Consider the following 18,505-nt stretch of genomic DNA (forward strand, 5'->3'; position numbering starts at 1 on the left):
TTCTGGTATGAAATTATCTTGGATCAAATAGATAAATCTAGCAACCACATGTTACATACATTTACGGATGTAATCTTATTGTACGATTCCAAATGAAATTACTGGGACTTATCCTTGTGTCGAAACTTGGGACGCATTTATTGGGTGTCTGCACAGGGCCCAGTACAGGTTTGTATTGAAGCAACGTTGTAAACAAGAATAACCGGGAACCAAACCTTTGACAGGCATGTTATTCTTATAACGCACTTTGATGGATTCATAAGAAGATATAATCTCGCGGGGCTGTCGACTAGGATTTTGTAGCAAAATCATATCCGCGTACATATTCAATGATGCCCTTCGTTCCTAAATGCGAAACATTACTGAGATATATCCACAATTCGCGTAGGGTGGGCCAGGTGGTATGGTTTAATACAAACCTACAATGCAGCACCAGCGAGCCCACCTATTTTATGAGTAACAAAATATTAAATAATGGCATATCATTATTATTCCTTCGGGTATATGACGTATATGTACTGTGCCCAGTGTCCATTGGTTGCTTTCTGCCCCAGCGATGCGCACGGCCATGGTTCACGAATCTTGGCTTCTCAAAACGGTATTCCAGTCCAGCCGGTTTAATCCTCTCCGAAGAAGGTGGGGCTGGACGTCATAGCGGGAAGGGAAGTGCAGGAGGTGTTCAGTAGTCTCTTCGGTTCCGCAGAAGTCGCGCTTAGGCGGAACGAGCAAGCTTTCGTGAATGCCATCCTGATCCAGAGTCGGCATAACAACGCTGCATTGGAGCGGGAAATTTCATGATAGCATTTGCGGCTCTAAGGAAGGGGAAAGTTGATGTATGTGATTCTTCGGGGAACTAGTGCGCGGTACAGTCCGAGCCAAAAAAAAAATAGTTTCTTTGCAGCAATAGTGGGATCGGAACCGCTCGGCGTCCATCATGAACATACTGCTCAACATTGTCGGCGAAATTATTACCAGTAATACCGGTACGTCCCGACAACCACTTAAGTATTATATCATGTGCTGTCTCAAGAGAATTACGACAATAATTATTTATCCGCTGTACCAATTGCTCGTAAGTCCTTTGACGCAGGGCAAACTGCAAACCCTGAAGCGTTGCTTTAGAGAAGCAAAATATGACTCATTTATGAGGCGCTCTCGCAAGAAGTACTTCAGTACTTGAAGTCGACGAGCCGCTATGACTCTTCATAGACGTTGCGTGCATGCTCAATGGTGCGTGCATGCAGCTAGTGCTCTCTCTATTTCATTCTTTCCTCTCTCTTTCTCTTTTAAACACCTTGCCGCTTTAACCTCCCTGTTCTTCCTCGCTTCTCTCTCTCTCTCTGTATATATATATATATATATATATATATATATATATATATATATATATATATATATATATATATATATGTGTGTGTGTGTGAGGGGGGGGGGTGGATTATGTGTCCATTCCTCCGTAATGCGTATGTGCCACGGCGCATAGCATGATTAAACTTATTTCGACATGTACTTCACTGCGCGTTATTGATCTGCACTTTTCTGTTGTGGCATTAGGTGTTATATTTCAAAAGGTCAAAATGGTGGTGTATCAAATTGGCCTTTCAACGACGCGTTATGGAAACGGATCTGTGTGTGAATTGTGGCATGTAAAATAATTTTAATTGCATCTAAACTAAGCCTGAGAGCGGAAGACACTGAATTGCGTCACTATCATGCCGTACCGGTGCGAAAAGCGAAAAGGAGTGTCAAGGAAACTTAAATGTAAGACTAGAACGACACACGTTCCAACACGTTCCCAACTGTATGCACAGGGCGCCGAGCACAGGGCGCCGAGCACAGGGCGCGTGATCACACAACCGAATTAGGGGCACGTTCGTCGCAGAACATCAACCTTATGTCTCTCATATACGCATATGCCATTTCACTCACGTGAGCTTTACTGTATCTGGAGGTTTAAATGCGGTAGTGCAGCGCTCGGCAATGAAAACGTGTGTGTGCGTGCGTGCGTGCGTGCGTGCGTGCGTGCGTGCGTGCGTGCGTGCGTGCGTGCGTGCGTGCGTGCGTGCGTGTGTGTGTGTGTGTGTGTGTGTGTGTGTGTGTGTGTGTGTGTGTGTGTGTGTGTGTGTGTGTGTGTGTGTGTGTGTGTGTGTGTGTGTGTGTGTGTGTGTGTGTGTGTGTGTGTGTGTGTGTGTGTGTGTGTGTGTGTGTGTGTGTGTGTGTGTGTGTGTGTGTGTGTGTGTGTGTGTGTGTGTGTGTGTGTGTGTGTGTGTGTGTGTGTGTGTGTGTGTGTGTGTGTGTGTGTGTGTGTGTGTGTGTGTGTGTGTGTGTGTGTGTGTGTGTGTGTGTGTGTGTGTGTGTGTGTGTGTGTGTGTGTGTGTGTGTGTGTGTGTGTGTGTGTGTGTGTGTGTGTGTGTGTGTGTGTGTGTGTGTGTGTGTGTGTGTGTGTGTGTGTGTGTGTGTGTGTGTGTGTGTGTGTGTGTGTGTGTGTGTGTGTGTGTGTGTGTGTGTGTGTGTGTGTGTGTGTGTGTGTGTGTGTGTGTGTGTGTGTGTGTGTGTGTGTGTGTGTGTGTGTGTGTGTGTGTGTGTGTGTGTGTGTGTGTGTGTGTGTGTGTGTGTGTGTGTGTGTGTGTGTGTGTGTGTGTGTGTGTGTGTGTGTGTGTGTGTGTGTGTGTGTGTGTGTGTGTGTGTGTGTGTGTGTGTGTGTGTGTGTGTGTGTGTGTGTGTGTGTGTGTGTGTGTGTGTGTGTGTGTGTGTGTGTGTGTGTGTGTGTGTGTGTGTGTGTGTGTGTGTGTGTGTGTGTGTGTGTGTGTGTGTGTGTGTGTGTGTGTGTGTGTGTGTGTGTGTGTGTGTGTGTGTGTGTGTGTGTGTGTGTGTGTGTGTGTGTGTGTGTGTGTGTGTGTGTGTGTGTGTGTGTGTGTTATCATGCTTATTATTCGCAACAAGAAACGTGACAATAATGTTGCTATCATTCTTAGAATACTTCACGTGCTTTCCGGTGTCTGTCTGTCTGTGTCACTAACCGTTTCCCCGCTAACTTGGGTCACTGGGCAGTCCATGTTTAGAGTAACCGGGCTGTACTGAGGGAACCGGGTGCGACACCAACCATCGGGCAAACTTGGGTCACTGGTAATTGACATTGGATATGTGCCGCTCTGCCACGAACATTTTTCATGACAACTTAGGTTACTGCACTGTTCCTTCTAGCCAACAGAGTTGTGTGCTGCATCGGGCAAGCTATATTGCAAGCTATAAGTACAAATAAACGTTCAGGACTCCTATATAGAGTAAGTGATGTTGCAAGGTGAAATTACATTTTAAAATGAAAGCAATAATAGTAGGAGGAATCAATGATCAATAACTGAAAAACGTACACAAAGAAGACACAAGTTTAACAGGACATTTGGTTGGACTTCGGTAAAAATTCGTGCACAGTGGAGCAAACTTCGCTGTGGCTGAATCAGAGAGTACAGGCCCCAAACGAAAGCGTGTAAGCGCGACGCTAAACATTGCTATCGCTGTCGATGCTTCGCCCTTCGGGCCAAACTGCCACTTTTATAAACAAGCGATAAGCAACCTGCTCCAATTACCTTACTTTAGTAGGCTTGTATGCTATTCCTTTTCCGTCTGTTACTCGAAACGATATTTTAATTAATCTGGGTATATCTATATGTATATTGCCACTTCGTCAATTTTCGTCAAGCTGTGCGTTCCTCAATGCTGTACTGCTCATTGTATACTGTCTAACTGCCCGTCCCCTTTCTAATGTGCATAGTCATTACCTGGAGGGTTAAGAACAAATAATTAACTTTGCAATGTAGAGATAGAGGTTCTATGAAGAGAAAGAATATAGAGACAGGTAAAAATGCTGAACTGCAGCAGGTGTAGTCGAACCTGATTAGCTCAAGCACGCTGGGCGACTATTTGGCGCCATGCCGTTTCGAATGGGACGCTATTATAAATAGTCGATCATCATAGGGATGCTAGCGCTACCTTACTGCGTGGAAAACTCGGGTGTTAGAGGAACTGGCTTCCTTCTTTTTGACTTGGGCACCATGCATAACGCGCGGACCGACAGCTAGCTCGTTGGTAGTCTTTGCGTGACTAAACCGTTTTGATTTCCAGACGCAACTGGCACTGATATTGCTCGGACCCGCTTCCATTAGCGTGATTGCACACGCGAAGATCTAGTCCTCGCGTCCGGTATGAGCGAAAATTCTTCGCTCGATAATTTTCAATGGTGTGTCAACCGTATCGATTCCTCCAACTGTCTCATCAAGGAACTAATGTTCGTTTTTGGCTGGCTGTCATTTTTGTATAAAAAAGAGTAATAAATGTTTTTTGTATGTTGCTTTGTCCTTTGTTTGCGAGAGCACCTTAGCCCTCAAAAGTGGCGGTGTTTTGAGCGAGCGCTGCTGTTATGGCTATACGGACACAGTTTTGACGAAAATTATGGGTTTTAGAACATTCGTACAGAAACACCTAGTTCACCGAAGGAAAAAGAAATAGGAGGGCGAGCGAACGTTATTGGGGAACGCTCGGAGTTCTGTCATGGAGACAGACCCATTACCTCACCTATCTTTGTGCAGGAATGAGCCTAGACCACACCAAGTACCACACTGCGTACCACACCACACACCATGTACCACACCAAGTACCACCACACTCTGCGGTTTACCAAACTGATGTTTGTCTCGTCAGGACAAATGAACATGATAAAGTATTTCCATTCCTTAAGAGCAAGTAATGTAATTACAAGGTATTTGTTCAAATTGAAGGAGTACGTTACTATGCTTAGTAGAACCGCGTTCTGTTGTTTGACGTACTTGCGCTGATTACGCGCTGTTATTGTTTACTTATTGAAATTGTTGCTCGTTCATTGCTCCAAAATAGTAATGTCCTAACGGCATAAAACTACATCATTTACTAAATTTTCGGTTACTAATATTCAAACAGACAGCAAAGATGATGCCGCAATACCTCAATCACTTTACCCGAAAATTCTGGCTCTGACGTGAATAAGGGTGACATTACCCAAGCATCGCTGCTCATTGCTGTATTGACATTGACTAGCAATTATTTATGCTCGTAGATGAAGACGTAGATTCTGTTGAATTCTTGTCTGTTGCAGGAGTGTCTGTTGTGGTAGTGCTCAGCTCTTCAGTCGTAGCTGTGGTAATAGTGCTTGTGGCATCAAATGAGCTTTCGCCTGTCGTCGTGGTGATGGGCGCATTGGTTGAGCTTAACATTGTAGACTTTCTCCAGATCTCACGAAGCCGATTTTCGACATTCTTGAAGGCTTTTTCCAACGTTTCCACAATCTTTCTTGTGATATGAGTGTGGGCTTTTTTCTGAAACTTTTTGTGAACTTTCGAAGAACCGAATGCATCCGGTGGGTGACTGATGCTAACGCTTGTCATGTTTACATACACTGTCACCGTGAGACGATCTCCATAACCTGAAGCAAAAGAGAAGAGAGTAGTCAGGGAAAAATGTTTCTCAGCCACGCTCGCATTTTTCTGACAGGACTCATTTCACACAACGTTTCAGTGACAATAGCTTTGTAATTCCGTTTTTCACATACTCTATAAAGAATTTGCTATCGTGTCCCGGAATTCAAGACATCGCATTTATTACGCCTACGTCGTCACCAGAATTTAACCCGTACAATGTAAAGCAGCCGACGGCATGTGCATTTTTGAGCAGCTGTTTAATACAGCTGTGTTTTGCAATTTCATTCAAATGACATGGCAGTTGCCTGTATAACAGCCGAAGCTGGGATTCGCGGCCTTTTTAGCATTTAAATTAAACTTGATCGAAGTGTTGTTTTCAGCTTATAATAAACAGATTATGAGTGCCCTCCTAAGTAACAATGTTCTCTTTAGTAAAACGCCAACTGGACTCCGTCGAAGAGAGGCGACTCTGCTTTATCGCTTATGGCTGGGGGTGGCTTTCACTAAATCTTACTCCTTCCGCATTGGAATGGCCGACAACGATCTCTGTAATGCCTGTCTTTGCGAGGAGACGCTGGAACATGTTCTGTGCGACTGTCCTGAATTTAATGTTCAGCGACAGTCCCTGGCATCTGTTCTAGCGCGCCTTGACAGTAGACCATTGTCCCTCGACACGATTTTCACATGCCGCCGACAGAAGATATCGCAGGTGAAGGCGACAAAGGGACTACTTCAGTTTTTGAAAGAGACGGGATTGGACAAGCGGCTGTTAGAGTGATGTCGCGTACCATGCCAGATTGATGGACTCCAACGGACGATGTGTGTGTGCTGTGGTATGTGCTCTCTCTCCCTCTCCCCCTTCCCCATCTTTAATCTCCCCCATCCCTCTCCCATGTGTAGGGTAGCAAACCGGTTAAGCCAAACTGGTTAACCTCCCTACCTTTCCTTCTCCACTTTCTCCTTCCTTAGTAAAACGCAGAGGATTGCTTTAGACGCTGACGATACTTTGCTGAGATTTTTCGCTTGGCTGTCGGGAGCTAATGAATTGTTACGGTTCTTCAACTGGTATCATCAGTATATCAGCGGATGCCTTTCTGCATTTATCAGCCATTGCGCAGATTCAGCGCATCAACTTTTCTCCCATTCAACACCTCCATCTCACGATAGACACAATGCTCAACTCATAACTCATTCCTGCGCTCTTTACGTTCATTGACGTGCTTAGGTGGGCTCGGACTCCTTGATATTGTGTGCCTTGTGTGTTATTTTCTTTACCATCGTATTTGAGCATATAAAAAGCTTGTGTTGTGAAGAAGACGCACGCAGTATTGAGGACATTACCGCCACTCTGGCAAGAGGCTCGAGCTGTGGTTACTGTTGGTGCCGGAAACTAGGACTGTTGGCTTTCTGCGTGTCCAACATCGATTGACAACTACTATTAAAACACCCTTAACATTTGTCACTTTTATGTATATTTTCGCGAAAGATAAAACAAGAAAGGAGCGCGTGAAAACGATCATCTTCAGATATAGACATAATTTCTTGGATAACTTCATGAAAGCGATTGAAGAAGTCAGCTTATCCGAAGGCACTTTATCCGAGTTTAAGAACTTCGTACAATACGTAACGGCTCGAAAAGTCATGAACCATCCGGATTCCTCCTTGATTGTCTCAGCTTCATATATTCCTGGTAGGGCTCATTCGGACTGGATGCGCTGCTCTCCGGCGATCCTCGCATCTTGGAGAGGGGACCGCAACCGCATCCCTCAAGCACGGCCCCGTTGTTCGGCCCCGACGGACCGGCTGGTCATTTGTCACCAAATCTGGACCTGCCAGGTAGGGAGGGCGGACCACGAGTGCCTTATTTTTCAAGTGGAGTTGCAGGCGGCAGACCTACCGGACGCAGCCGTGTTCCAACACACGCACTCTAATTCCTCCTCGACCTTGTACGTGTTGCCGGCCTGCCCCCTCCCCTCTGCTTTATTTTTTTTCTAGGCCTACGCGCTCTCCTTGTAAGAATTTACAACTCCCACTACATCTCGTAGCAGTATGAAACGGTCAAGAAGGAAACGCCGACAGGTTTTCTCTAAAAAAATAGCTAGCGCTCTGCTATTGCATTATAGCGACATACACTTTACAAAATCAGCCGCTATTTATTATCCGTTGAACCTCGCAAGCATATCGTCACTTTTAACGCGGCCCCGTCGCCACTATTTGCCCTCAACGGCATTGTCGCCAGTCATCCTTCAATATAAAATGCACACTATAAACTAATACACCGTCGTGGCTTAGCGGCTACGACCACGCATAGTAGAGTTCGATTCCTCGCCTCGGTGGATTACTTCCTGCCGTAATTGAATGTTGACTAGTCCGCGCATTATGGATTCGGAGCACAATAATCTAAAGTGGGAAAATCTACAGCTGTATACTCTACGGCGTACCTCATAGCCGGTGCGTAGCTTTGTGACGAAGACCCACTTAACATCGTCGCTTTCACGCCCTTCCCGTGCTAATTTCCCTTCTCTGAATAGAATAGAAGTATCATTTAAAAGATATATTACAAGTATCATTTAAAAGATATACAAATATTCAGTACGTACCTTTGTAACCGGGTGGCTTTAGCGTGATGGAAACATGTACGCTGCCTTTCGTGACAGTAGCGCTGGCATTGAAGTTTTGCTTGAGATTGGATGCGTCTTTTTTCCGTGAGACAGAGTAGAGTGCAATGCTTCGAGAAATATCGAAGTAGCAGGTAGTCAACACGTATTTGCGTTTAGTCACCACGGTTCTACATTCGGCATCTCGTGCTTCGGCCACGCGTAATAGAAGCAAACCTTGAGTAAGGCTAAATTTGTACTTAACAAAGAAGTATGTCCTGAAAGAAAACTTGATGTCATCCAATTGAATAGAACTGTTTCCGAGACTGTCAAGAACGCTTTGCCGCACGTCGTCTTCTCTGACGGCTGGTGTCGCATGACCTGAAAAAAAAATGTAAAAGGGAAATCATTGTGTGGCTAATTACCTCTTGGAAATAAAGAAAACAACGTGGAAATTGTGCGCTAATGCTCTGAAATGTATTCTTAATTAAATTATACGGTTTTACGTGCCAAAACCGCGATTTGATTATGAGGCACGCCGTAGTTGGGGGCTCCGGAATAACTTGGACATGTTGGGGGTCCTTAACCTGCAACTGAATCTAAGTACATGGCTGTTTTCGCCCCATCGAAATGCGGCCGCCGTGGCCGGGATTCGATCCCGCGCCATCGAGCTTAGCAGTCCAACACCATAGCCGCTAAGCAACCACGGCAGGTAAATACATTGTTCCGAAGCCGTATGCTGTGGTATCACTGGGATCGCAAGTATATGAAAATATAGACAATGAAGCCCAGGAAAGCATAGCAAAAATGAATTGTTATGCTTGCTTGGAACGTACAAATAATTATCATATTTAATTGGTATGTTACGCTTACTTTAACGTATAAGTAAAGAGCAACACAAATATGAAAGTGGACAAGAAAAATAACCTGCCGCAAGTGGGGGTCGAGTCCACATCTTCCGCATCACCCGTACGGTACTTAAGCGATCAAGCTAACACGGCTGTCATCCACCCATCCACTTTCTTGGTGCTTTATGTATGTGTGCAAAATTATCCCCAGGAGTGTTAGCCACCGCCACGCACGGCCAAGGTTGCGGATGTGCTACGTTCTTTGAACTGCAGGCTTCAGGTAGTATACGTGAGCTGAAGAGCTAGCAGCTGAGCGATAACACTCGTATGCTACACCTCATGGCATCCAAACTGCCAGATCACAAAGTCTTGCCATGCAATGAGCGTATCACTTAGAAAACTCGAAACACCGCGAAAAGTTATCGAACGGAAAAAGAAGAAACGTATACGATCAACATTAGCTATGTGCGCTTCCTGTTAGGTGCGCAGTTTTCGTTTCCTTGGAAACTGAACGCTACTAAACTTCTTTCAAATATCCATGCTTTTGTTGACGTATACTGCGTAATATTTGCAGATATAATATTTGAGTTTGACCAATAATCAGAGTTTGACCTGCAGGTCTCAGCCATGCCTGAGATGTTTCTCCTTCGTTGTTGCACGATACCCTACGGTGGCGCAGGTTTCACATACGTTAAACGAGAAAACAAAATCTCGCAATTCTTTGCAATCGAAAGTGCGTTTTGCAGCGACATCGAAAAGCGGCCCTTTTAATTACGCACAGTATCAATTTCATTCACGTTTGATGAGTATTTGTAAATTACGTCGTCGTATTTGACCACTAACGCCACCAGCATCACTGCGTTCGTCAATTTCACTATTCACGTGGAGTAGCCTTGAGCGTCGCAGTGCTGTGTGCGCTATCAACAGCAGTACTCGTGCACTGCGCCACTCGAAGCGAACAGTCTGCACTTAACTGTCTGTCAGAGGCAGGGCTTTGTAAGCGGTGCGCCCGTCGAATACGGCAGTGCCTTGTTCTGGGCACGTCGTTAACCGTAAGCAACACACAAAACCCCTTTGCGCGTACACGGCCTAGGAGCTTGGCCGGGTACGGGCTTTCCGTTCAACACAACCAAAGCTATGTGATACGGAAGACCAAATACTAAAAGGCGTCGCGTCGTACTCGTAAAGTTGTACTCGATCGAATCTATCAGCAACAGCTGTACGTCGACCATCCTATTTCCTGCTTATCTGGAGAACCACTGTTGGGCTACTTCATCTTTCTTAACCTGCGCTTAACTTCGCTTCTTCGGCTTTGTATGCTTAAATTGGTTTTTCGCAGTGCATATTTACCGTAAAATTCCGAGCAAGAGCTCCCTATGGTGAAAGATCATCCGAGAAAGTTTGGGGGGGGGGGGGGGATTCAAGGGCTATTGGCCCTGAATCGGGCGGCCAACGAGCTAGGCGTATACCGTCTCCCAGCGATGGCAGGTTCGCCTGGCTTTTTCGTTCGCTTCCATCGCCGTGGATAAAATCAAATGTATTGCACTTTACGAGCGACATAATTGTGTACCCGTTGTGCTGATCAACATAGGCGCTTTATTACGAGCTGAACGCGGTCGTGTCGCAAGCGCCACAAGTCTCCGATGCTCGAAATCGTACGGTATATGTTTTCCACACCGCATTGCGCATAGCAAGGGCAATCTCAAAATCCACTGTTGTTCGGATCGCCTGCTCTCACTTCATAGATATCCTGACCAATCAGCTAACTAGGTGCTCGAAGTTTCAAACTGTCTGGAGTGAACTGCTTTCTAGATATTTATTTTATTTCTGTAACAAGACAAAAAGTTTGCTGACCGAAAAATGCAATGTGGGAATATATGCTAATGCGAAGCCTTTGTGCCAACACATTGATCGTGAATAAATGTCTACTAAATCTTTATTACACGAATACAAACTGTAATGTGGGATGTGCGTAAGATATGGGAAAACGATAAGGGTTCACGTTGAGACGCGTTTGGGTTACAACACTTAAGTTACTAGAAGCTTGCAACAATAAAGCATCCTTTATTGACGTGTTGACGTATTTTCTTTAGGAGTTCGGCACGTTCATGTTGATACGCTGGTCGACGATGCCATGCCGGGTGGAGCATTGAGAAGCGTGAGTAGTGGCTGAAGTAGATGTAGCCGCAGATCTTTAAATTGGGAAATCCCTTTGCGAACGCATGCATAATGACACACTTTTTATGTGTGCTTTTGGTATATTGTATCACAATTTATCCCTCCGCCTTTCGTAGGGATACAACAACGTTTGGTATCAGCACAACGCTGTTTACGGAATTTAAGTTTCTTCCGCCGTTTCTTCCGCTCGCTTAAGTGTCATTAAAGAAATCTTACACGCCACTACTTTGGCGTCAACCTCCCAAAGACGCTTACAGAAGTGCAATTTTATACACCACACTGCAGTAGAAAGGCAAATGAATTGCTTCCTATGAGAGCACGTGAAATGCATTGTATTTGTTGTGAAATGAAGCGAGCTAATGAAGACGCGCTTCTTTGAGATCCGTTCACTTTCATTCCATTCACCTATTCTTCCGTTCCCTCAAGACGTCTGTGTGATTTAGAGTACATGTGTACAGGTTTTGTGTCAATTTATTTTTTATGTGCGCAACACAGGTGTGTGCTCACTCGCATTATATTGCAGGTTAAAATTCAGGTATACCACCTGTTCCACAGTATGAAGAAAATCACCGATCGATCCCAATAATGCTTCACATTAATACACTTTACATGATGTTCATTACCGTATCGCGGCTATAGCGCCGACTACAATGACATCGACAATACAGCTGCAAAATGCCTATAGCCGGTGTCACTATAAAATGAACTGTTCACTTATATCAGTTCTGGTGACGTCACTGGCTGTTATGAACAGAAAAATTGGAAGCGCAGTTGAGTGCGTATATCTGCAGAACAAAACCGAACATTAGTGTATAGAAATCACATGTGCATCAGAAGACCTGAGATGCAAACACTGTCATTGCAACTTCACTTGAGCATTAGCAGAGAGTGATCGTTCTAGAACAACTCTGTACAGAGCCCAAACGACTACTTCAACTTTTGAGGAATATGATAAACGTTCTTACCGAAAACTAAAAGAGAAGTAGTCAGATAAAACAGATTTGCTTTCATCTGCAATCAATGGAAATGTTTGAAATAAGTTAGGCAAGTTTTATAATTCCGTTGGGTGACGTTGCCCTAATGGCTGAACTTAACGACGTGATCACAAGCCGTCCCAAGATGCATGTACGTTCTAGTTCTGTCATTATACCAAAATGTATTCAATGAAGTGAGCTATCATTACGTGGACAGTTCTTCTCAGGGCCGTGTGCGCCCGCCCGGACTGCTGTGTCTTGAATGTCACCTGCGACAGCGACACATTCTGCCGCACACTTTTTTTTTTGTGGCTTAGTTCCCGTCGATGCAAGACGCAGCAGGAAGGTCAATTCGCTCACTGCTGCTGCCATGCTTCCTCACTCCACAGTTTTGACTGTGAGTTTCCGCGGTCATCTAGTGAGATGTGTTCATGTGTGCTAACGTGCGCGTGACACCATGCTTGTTAATTTAGTTAGTATGCATATGTTTACAAGTTTATACTGCCGATAAAACTGCTATCCTTACTTCGTATAGCTGTCCACTAATTTGCTATCGCAATCGATGATCCGCCTTTCGGGCGAAAGTGCGACTTTTTATGACATCAGTTCAAACATTCAGGCACATAGTTGACTATGGGTGGATAAACAACAAATATTTTACCAGCACAAGAGCTAGAACAAGAGAATAATATGTTTCCAGACTGTCGTTAAGAAAGTTTTTCTCCTGATACGCTGAGCATAAATAACGTATTTAGTCTAATTCGCGCCGGCCGTTTCGAATACAAATAGGCAATATTGATACTTATCTATATGGCAAAACAAACTAAAAGAAAGTATGCAGGCTCAAACCTGCCAAGTACTACTAAACTTACCTTTACCAGCTACAGAGTTCACCGCTATTCCTAATGTAACCTAGCACGTCGATTCAACAAACGAGAGCTGTACTTGATATTATTGAATTTGTAACCTCCTAATCAGATGGTCTTGCAGCTCCGACAAGCTTCTCATGCGTGGTGAACCGTCTATTACTCTAGAAGCACAGAAGAAATTGTTTTTCGGGAGGTGAATGCTTAACGCTTAATACGTTTAACTGGCTCTGTCGACCGAAGTGAGGGCCACTGCAAGATTCAAGCTCTCATGCTATATGAACAGGTCAGTTTTCACAATGTGCTACGTGTTAGTACATAGGAAAAGTTCTCGCAACAAAAGCACCTATACGTGACGCCTAATTTTTTTTTTAAACATCTCATTCAAACATCACCTTGTTGCGGAGCACGAAAGACTGCACAATGCAAGTTTTCAGAAATGTCCTTTTGTGTTGTCGACCTTGACACAATGATGCATTAAGTTACTGCTTTGCACCTGAGGATACGTAACCTGCCATTTCGGGAAAACCAGCACAGGTCACAACACAGTATTTTGGCGCTGTAAAAGTGTGTAGAGCTCATATTTATGATCACCTTGACGAAATGTCAGTGCAAGGTGTTTCGTAGCAAGGATAAAGGTCACAACAGCTCGCTTTACGGCCAGAGCGCTGGCTTTTTCGTTCGACGTTGGCGACGCGAGAATAGGCGTCTTGATGTCATCAGGGGATCACTCTGCCCCTGGCCACAGCTGCCACCTGCGCAGATAGTGCTTCTGGCCAAGACAACGCGGGTGAAGCCAAGCAGTACCGTCTTAACACAAAGTATGAAGTCACGCGTAGCAAAAACAAACAACGGTTCGTTGTGATGTACGAGGCTGATACAAGTGTGGTTATCTGTCGGCGGATGTACGAAAGCTTTGTATGCGTCGGTTAGAAGTTCGACGATGTGATCTAAGTGCGGTTGAAGGCACAAAACATAATCCATTTGCTCCCAACAGCTATATATCAGCTATACTCGTGTCTTTTCAAAGGTTCTTGAGCGCGGTTATTCTCCGAACACTGCCCTGGAATCATCGACTAATCATATTTAATTAAAGTTAATGTGACCTAAAAGGTCATTGGTTCATCACGTATTACTTTTTTATGCTTCTTGCGTTGTCGTACCGTTTTAGTGTCCATTAGTTCCCATTGTCGCCTATGCACAGAATTATTGCAACGAGGACTCGGCCTTGCTAGGTATTTCTAAACCTTGCGTACGAAAATAGGACAGTGCTAGAGAGAAGGATCTGCGTTCGTATCACAGCCGACGCCAGCAAAAGAATACCAAATATACATGCTAAGTACTGCCCCGTACTCTTTTGAGCCTCATAGAGGAGACACAAGAGTGTGTGCGTCCAATAATAATGGTCTTTACATTACCTACATCACGACTAATTGTCGAATCGTTCCATATTATCCATTCTTTCTGCATCCATCCTCACAAGACCACCAACGTGCTTCATGAACATGTAGAAAATTGAACGGTTTTATCAACAGCAAACTTATGCGATTTCTTTCTGTAGCTGCCAAGCTCTTTTCCGTCACCCAGGTCTTGCTATGTGTCTACAGGTGCTTGTTCTGAGCCCGTAGTGCTCCCAGAGCCTAGGCTCGTGGTTCCTGTGCGGCGGCACGGCGTACGTGTTCGGTTCCCTTGCAGGCGCACTTGGTGACTGTGGGGCTGTATGTGGTCATCTGCGCTTTCAATGCGGCGACAGAACAATTTCTTGCTGACTCTGCTAAAACCTAAACTCCCTAGCGCGTGAAACAAGCCCAAACTTAACTGTAAATAACTTCGTATTGGGCATACCACAAGCAAACAAAACTTTGAAGCCTTCGACACGACCCTTCCAGATTCTGCTTGTGTCTCTCAGGGTAGGAACTAACACCGCATGACATGGTTCATGTGTTTTATTTGTACATAAACCTATTCGGATGTTTTGTGCATTCTGTATCCTTGGAATGTTGGTCACCTGTGTTTTAACGAAGTATTGCACGTTGTTTGAATACCCCTTTGTCTTCTCGTTGTTTCACCTGATAGTGCTTGCACGGTTTCCGGAAGAAAAGAGTAAGTTCCATATGAGTTCCATTGTTTTCCAAACCAGGAATTTCAATAGATTACTAATTTGTCTTTGGTCTCAAAGTAGTTGTCAGAAAGAGTTTGTAGATTCATGCACACAGCCAACACATCAATATAGCCGCAACTCCCGTCCCTACTTTTCCACTATGGTTAAACGCACTTGTGCCACCATCTGCTTGGCGCACCATTTATGAATGCTAACTCGTTCCTCATTAAATGGTTGACATGCATAAAAGCTATTCTTATGAGTGCAAAGAACAATAGTGGACACCTCGTTGCTTTTGTTCGCGTTACAACGTCCACCTCTTCTAGACACGGCTAAACCGGCAGGGCTCAAGGCCTTTTCTAGAAGGTCATTGTACAGTGGCCGTGCGCATAGGTGGCGCAGAAAGTGACGAGAGCGCTGTTGCAGTTTTCAAGTCGGTAGGCCTCTGCGATCCTTTATAGGCTCGGTGTGCATCTATAAGTTTGCGGAAAGCTAGCGTTCTTATCTCAGTTCTTTCTCTCTTTTAGAGTGCAGCTCTTGGGCCTCGTTCCTGCGGAGAGCGTTGGCGTCGTACCTCGTGATGGAGCGAACGAGCACAGTAAAGGATGAAAGCGAATGCGTAGTGCAGCAGCAGGTGAAAACGGCGATAGCGAAGAGAACGCGAGGAGGAAAGTGGAGGGGGAGGGTGCAGCGGTACTACGAGGCTAAAAGCGGAGGAGGTGGGTGTGGCGAAAGCGTGAGAAGAGAAGCGTAGTGCCGCGCAAGACAGGCAGTCCGGCTACGATGGCCACAAGATGGCGCCGGAGTAGTGTGCGTCGTCTGCATGTAAACAAAGCGCTGCATGAGCGGAGGTCTGTCTGCGGCGGCTGCTTTGAACCTTGTCCACGCGTCACCCACGCGCTAACTCTCGCGATCTCCCGATTAGCAAGGTAGCCATGCAACACTTCGCTCCGTTTGCAATGTGGCGCACGAGACAGATTGTCTGCGCCAGTCAATATATTGCGAAATGAAAACTCGCATAGAGCTGCGCCTAAATTTCGCACTAGGGCATATCGTAATCGTCGGTGAATTTTTTCACCATTTATCATCCTGCCTTTGTGCAGGGTAGCTAACAGTAATTGAGTATGGTTAACTTCCCTGTATTTCCTTTGGCCTTACTTTCCCAAATTCGCGCATTCTGAGGACAGTTGCAATGTTATGTTCAACCGTGGGTATATGCACAATTTTTTGAAGCACCTTAAGAAAATGTATGTATTTCGAGGAAGAAACGTTCACCATGACCTTTTATATGACTTTGTGCGCTATGCTGACTTCAACTCTATCCGATACTGTCGCATAAAATTTCATTCTACTTGTTCTCAAGTGCCATAATGTTAGACAAGACACCATCAGCGCCCATGAGGTACCCATGCCGCTGGGACAGTACTCACAGAATATATACTGAGCCTGAGACATGGCATTATTATTTTCTGCACTGATCTGGGTGTTGTTTTATTTACTATCTTGTGGCGAAACATCAGTATAAATTCAGTCAATGTCCCGCTTCTCGAGGTAATGATGTATAGAACCTTGGCGCATAGACTTACTTTATTGCCCTTTAAAGTTTGTGGAGTGCACGAATGATCAGTGGAAATGCCAATACACCAGGAAGAGCCGAAAACACAATTCTATAGGAACAGATTCCTGCAGTGCACGGGCAATAAAAAGCATTGTAGCATTCCTGAATTCTTTAGAGGAATGTATAGCTTGTTCAGGATACCTTCAAACATTACAAGGACGCTGCTTCGGCGACGTCACTTGGCGACGACGATGCGGTCAGTACTCCTGCAAAATACTAAACAGGTTACGTTATCTTACTTATGTTACTTTATCGCCGAACGGGGGATGGTTGATGGAGTGTAAAAAAGGAAGAAAGGGCAAGCACATGTGGTAATTTCTACTTGAAGTTACCAGAAAACAAATGAACTTTGATGTATTGCATCACGAAAGCAACTTGATTACCTGAGATACGTGCCTCGTCAATTACCGTAACCATGAGCAAATAGCATTGCTTCTCATTCTGTGGTTTCGGTTATTCGTTTTTGAGCACTTTTCATTTGGGTCGTATGGGCACTAGCCGTGCTATATACTTACTTATTTTTTTTTCAATAAGTTGCCAGCTAGTGCCGGTGCTTGCAGTTTTTCTTTCTAGTCCCTCGTCTTTAGCACGGTCTGAAAATACCACACGAATCAAAACCACCAACTCGCCCAACCTTTCACGTTGCACAGAAATAAGCATTGTTCTAGCGCAAAAGGACGCAAACGTCGTCTGTCTTTTTTGACGTCTTCGGTAGTCTATGTCCTTTTTGGTTACGGCAACGTTTAGCGCATCTGGACGCTTAGCTGACGGTTAGCTACCACTGAAACACAGAGAGTTTTAATGTCATGTGCTATGTTAAGCGGTGAGAAACTTCAAGGAGGACGCCTGTGCGGTGCCCCACATCCACAGTGGATAGCTTCCTTCCAAGTCGTATTAGTGCATTTTTTTAAAGTTATGGGGTTTTACGTGCCAAAACCACTTTCTGATTATGAGGCACGCCGTAGTGGAGGACTCCGGAAATTTCGACCACCTAGGGTTCTTTAACGTGCACCTAAATCTAAGTACACGGGTGTTTTCGCATTTCGCCCCCATCGAAATGCGGTCGCCGTGGCCGGGATTTTATTAGTGCATCACGGCTTACTTTTGGCCGGTCTCAAAACTGACAAGGTTAAAAGCCTGTTCGTTCTGGCTGGTTGGTACATCTTGTAAAATGCAGTTTCAAACAGCGTGACTCTGTCCTGTGATTCCTTCGTTGTGTCCTGTGTCGTGATGTTTAAAGCTACTGATGTTTCTTTTCATGAAAACGTGCAGCCCTTGAACTTGAACGCAAGATATCGTATAGATAGTTCTCGAGGTACCTGAAACTCTAGCGTTCACCTGTGTTCAAAGTCACCACTGAAGCTTTATTTGAATTGAATAGGGGCTAGATTGACCGTAAGCTTATTTGCAAAATACGTGAGAGAAGCTGTCATTGCGTAACCCGTGCCACGGGCCCGGCGCAAATAGTTGTACATCAAATCTCAGCAAAGGTTACGTAATGTTGCTTAGGATTTTACCCTTGTAACTTGCAATGCACGATGGGTGGCCCAGCTTTTAATTTGTGGTTTCTATCATCATCGCTATAGTCAACACTTTTTCAGCTGTTGTAGCTCACTTCTACAAAAACATTCAGTGCGATTCCACTTTGTAAGGTGGATGATGATGATTGCGGCGACGCGGAAACAATTGGTCACGTTTTTTGCCAGTGTCCGCAGTACAATGTGCAGAGACAATCGCTTTCCAACGTGCTGAACCACTTGTACGATCAGCCTCTGTCAGAAGAAAGCATTTTGAAACATCCACGCGACTTTACATCGCATCAGAAGGCCGTGCAAGCGCTACTGCGCTTCTCGAGATCGACCGGCAGGCGTGA

General features: G+C 45.0%; 1 long non-coding RNA gene across 1 annotated transcript; it reads right to left on the reverse strand.

Annotated features, from left to right (window-relative positions):
• Positions 1 to 4,966: 4,966 nt before the first annotated feature.
• On the reverse strand, positions 4,967 to 13,182 carry LOC139059680 (uncharacterized). The gene is made up of 4 exons (XR_011514307.1): positions 12,920 to 13,182; positions 12,039 to 12,084; positions 8,051 to 8,428; positions 4,967 to 5,455 (listed from the first exon to the last, which is right to left on the reverse strand). It is a non-coding gene; the product is annotated as an uncharacterized lncRNA (long non-coding RNA).
• Between the last annotated feature and the right edge of the window lie 5,323 nt (positions 13,183 to 18,505).

The sequence above is a fragment of the Dermacentor albipictus genome, chromosome 4 (genome assembly GCF_038994185.2).
Source record: "Dermacentor albipictus isolate Rhodes 1998 colony chromosome 4, USDA_Dalb.pri_finalv2, whole genome shotgun sequence".
Classification (NCBI taxonomy): Eukaryota; Metazoa; Arthropoda; class Arachnida; order Ixodida; family Ixodidae; genus Dermacentor; species Dermacentor albipictus.